At 35.5% G+C, this 4,699-nt stretch overlaps 1 pseudogene; it reads right to left on the bottom strand.

Annotated features, from left to right (window-relative positions):
* Positions 1 to 3,834: 3,834 nt before the first annotated feature.
* On the bottom strand, positions 3,835 to 3,955 carry LOC131393053 (U2 spliceosomal RNA; annotated as a pseudogene).
* Between the last annotated feature and the right edge of the window lie 744 nt (positions 3,956 to 4,699).

Consider the following 4,699-nt stretch of genomic DNA (forward strand, 5'->3'; position numbering starts at 1 on the left):
ACACGGGTGTTAGGAGCTCTGTGCTGGGAACTGGGAGCAGAGACCAATATATATTTTTTCTCTTATTTCACATATCCATTTTAATCTTCTCCCATTAATTCACGTATCCAATCACATACAATGCATTGACCATGCTCTAGGTACTGTACATGGCGCTGGAGATACTGCAGTTAACAAAGCAGTCAAAAATATTTGCCCTGAAGAAATTACATTCTAGTGAGGGAATACAGGTGGTAAAATATATAGTAGGTAAAATGGTAGTTTGTGCTGTGGACAAAAATACAGTCTGAAAGGGTCAACAGAGAGTTCCAGGTTTGGTGAGATATAATTTTAAATAGGGTGATCAGAGAAGGCTTCATAAGGTCCATATTTTTTACTCTTTACACAATTCACTGTCACACAATTTTTAAAATATAATGTATTTTCTCTCTAGCTGTTGCATAAGTTAACTTTAAATACAGTTCATTGATCCAGCAGACATGTATTTTCAAAAGTTAACCATAAACAAATGGCTTGGAAATGTCACCCTTTCTTTTGGAGTGGGGGGAAGTGTTGGTGATTTTTATTTTTAATTAATAGACTTCTCTTAGAATACATTTAAGTTTATATAAAAATTAAACAGAAATTACAAAGAGTTACCAAATACTCCCTCCTTCCCTGTCTTCAGTTTTCCCTACTATTAACATCTTGCATTGGTTTGGTACATTTGTTACAATTGACGAACCAATACTGAAACATCTTTATTAACTATATTTCATGGTTCACAATAGGGTTCACTTTTTGCTGTTGCACGTACAGTCCTATGCATAATGTCACGTGTCCACCATTATAGTATCGCACAGAATAGTTTCACTACCTTAAAAATCCCTTGTGCTCCACCTGTTCATCCCCTTTCCCTCATCTCCACCCCCTGGAAACCACTGATCTTTTTACTTTTTCTATAGTTGGGTCTTTTCCAGAATGTCATAAAGTTAGAACCATACAGATTATCAAACTGGCTTGTTTCACTTAGCAGTATGCATTTAAGGTTCCCACACGTCTTTTCATTACTGGATAGCTCACTTCTTTTTATCGCCGAATAATATTCCATTGTATGGATATAACACAGTTTGTTTATCCATTCACCTAATGAAAGAATACCTTGGATACTTCCAGATTTTGGCAATTATAATAAAAACTGCTTATAAACACTTGTGTGCAAATTTTTGGGTTGATTTAAGTTTTCAACTCATTTGGGCAAATACCTAGGAGAGTGTATTGCTGAATCATATACCCAAACTATATTTAGCTTTGTAAGAAACTAAGTGTCTTCCAAAATACCTGTGCCATTTTGCATCCCACCAACAATGAATGAGAGTTCCTGATGGTCCACATCCTCACCAGAATTTGGTATTGTCAGTGTGTTTGATTTTAGCCATATTAGAATCCCCATTCAGACAGATGTGCCGTGGTATCTCATTATTATTTTAATTTGCAGTTGCCTAATGACATATAATGTTGAACATCATTTTTTTTGTGTGTGAGAAAGATTAGCCCTGAGCTAACATCTGTTGCCAATCCTCTTCTTTTATTCTGAGGAAGATTGGACCTGGGCTAACATCCGTGCCCATCTTCCTCTACTTTATATGGGACGCCACCACAGCATGGCTGGATAAGTGGTGCATCAGTCCGTGTCCGGGATCTGAACCTGCAAACCCTGGGCCACTGAAGTGGAGCTTGTGAAGTTAACCACTAAGCCACTGGGCTGGCCCCTAAAGTTGAACATCTTTTTTTTTTTTTTTTTTTGAGGAAGATCAACCCTGAGCTAACATCTGCCAGTCCTCCTCTTTTTGCTGAGGAAGACTGGCCCTGGGCTAACATCCATGCCCATCTTTCTCTACTTTATATGGGACACAGCCACAGCATGGCTGGACAAGCGGTGCGTCAGTGCGCGTTGGGGATCCGAACCAGCGAACCCCGGGCCACCACAGCAGAGCGCGCACTTAACCACTTGCGCCACCTGGCCAGCCCTGAACATCTTTTCATATGCTTATTTGCCATTGGTATACCTACTTTGATTAGGTGTCTGTTCAGATTGTTGACCACTTTTCAATTGAGTTGTTGTCTTACTGTTGAGTTTTAAGTATGTATATATATACAGTATATATATAAGTTATAAGAATATGTGTATATATAGGATACAAGTCTTTTATTCTGTATATGCTTTTCAAATATTTCCTCCCAATCTGTGGCTTCTCTTTTCATTCTCTTAATAGTGTTTTCACAGAGCAGAGGCTATTTATTTTGATGGAATCTAACTTATCAATTTGTTCTTTTCTGGGTCGTGCTTTTGGTTGAATGAGTTAATGTTTGAGTTAATTTTTGTAAAAAGTATAAAGTCAGTCTCTAGATTCTTTTTTTTTTTGCATGTAGATATTCAATTGTTCTAGCACCATTTGTTAAAATTTATCCAATTGATGGTCTTTTCTCCTTTGTTAAAGATCAGTTGACTATATTTGTGTGAGTCTATTTCTAGAATATCTATTCTGTTCCATAGATCTATTTTACTATTCTTTCACCAATATCACACTGTCTTGACTACTGTTGCTTTCTAGTAAGACTTGAAGTCTGTCATGTCAGTCCTCCAACTCGTCTTCTTCTTCAACATTGTGTTGGCTATTCTGGCTCTTTTTCCTTTCCCTAAAAACTTTAGAATCAGTTTGTCAATATCACAAAATAACTTATTGGGATTTTGTTGGGGATTGCATTGAATCTATAGATAATAGTGGGAAGAAATGATACCTTAACAATATCAAGTCTTCTTATCATGAATTTGGAATATTTCTCCATTTATTTAGATGTTCTTTGATTTCTTTTACAGAGTTTTATAGTTTTCCTCATATACATGTTGTACATAGTTTGTTAGATTTATATCCGCGTATTTCACTTTTGGAAATGTATTTCACTTTTTTTCAGTGCATTGTATTTTAATTTCAAATTCCAATTGTTCATTGCTTTTACAGTAGTCTCCCCTTATCCATGGAGCTAATTACTTGTGGTCAACCACAGTCTGAAAATATTAAATAGAAAATTCCAGAAATAAACTATTCATAAGTTTTACATTGCATGCCATTCTGAGTAGTGTAATGAAATCTCGCACCATCCTGTTCTGTCCCACCCAGGACGCGAATCATTACTTCATCAGCTTGTCTATGCTGTATATGCTGCCTGCCGATTAGTCATTTAGTAGCTATTTCAGTTATCAGATCAACTGTCATACTGCAGTGCATGCATTCAAGTAACTCTTACTTTGCTTAATAATGACCACAAAGTGCAAGAGTACTGATGCTGGTAATTTGGATATGCCAAAGAGAATTTGTGACGTGCTTCCTTTAAGTGAAAAGGTGAAGGTTCTCCACTTAATAAAGAAAGAAAAAAATTATATGCTGAGGTTACTAAGATCTATGGTAAGAACGAGTCTTCTATCCATGAAAATGTGAAGAAGGAAAAAAAATTCATACTAGTTCATATTCATATGTATGTAAAGGGAAAAACATAACATATATTGGGTTTGGTACTATCCATGGTTTTAGGCATCCACTGAGGAGTCTTGGAACATAACCCCAGGGATAAGGGGTTTATAGGAAAGCAATTGACTTTTATATATTAACCTCATATCCTGCAGCCTTGCTATAATCACTAATTAGTTCTGGGACATTTTTGTCGATTCTTTGTCATTTTCTACATTTATAATTATGTCATCTGTGAACAAAGATAGCTTTCCTTTCACATCTGTATACTTTTTATTTCCTTTTCTTATTTTACATTAGCTAGGACTGCCAGTATGATGTTGAATAGGAGTGATGAGAGGGGACCTCTTTGGCTTGTTCCTGGCTTTAGCAGGAAGCTTCTATTTCCCCCTTACTGATAAGAACAGATGCTACACTTGATCTTAGCCAAAGGGCCGAGAAGCGATTAGTTTCCCCTCACTAAGCATGATGTTAATTGTACGTTTTTTTATAGATGTTCTTTAATACATTGAGGAAGATACTGTCTATTCCTAGTTTTCTGACAGTTTTTATCATATATGAGTGTTGGATTTGGTCAAATGCTTCTCCTGCATCTATCTATAAGATCATATAATTTTTCTTCTTTAGCCTATTGATATTATAGATTACACTAATTGATGTTTGAATGTAGAGCCAATCTTGCATTCTTGCAATAAATCCAAGTTGACCATGGTGTATAATTGTTTTATATGCACTTAGATTTGGTTTGCTAATTTTTTTTTTTAAGGATTTTTGAATCCATGTTCATGAGAGATATTGGTCTGTAATTTTCCTTTCTTTTAATGTGTTTGTCTGGTTTTGGTATTAGGGTAATTATGGCCTCATAGAATGAATTAGGAAGTATTCCCTTTGCTTGCATTTTCTCAAAGAAATTTCAGAAAGTTGGAATGATGTTTTCCAAAATGTTTGGTAGAATTTACCAGTGAAACCATCTGGACCTGGTGCTTTCTATTTTTTAAGGTAATTAACTATAGCTTAAATATCTAACTATATATGCAAACAACACATACATACACACACACACGTTATCTATTTCTCCATGTTTAATTAGTTTTGGTAGACTGTGGCTTTCAAGAAATTGGTCCATTCCATGTAAGTTATCAAATTTTTGGGCATAGAGTTGTTCATGATATTCCTTTATTTTCCTTTTA

Source organism: Diceros bicornis, chromosome 27, assembly GCF_020826845.1.
Source record: "Diceros bicornis minor isolate mBicDic1 chromosome 27, mDicBic1.mat.cur, whole genome shotgun sequence".
Taxonomy (NCBI): domain Eukaryota; kingdom Metazoa; phylum Chordata; class Mammalia; order Perissodactyla; family Rhinocerotidae; genus Diceros; species Diceros bicornis.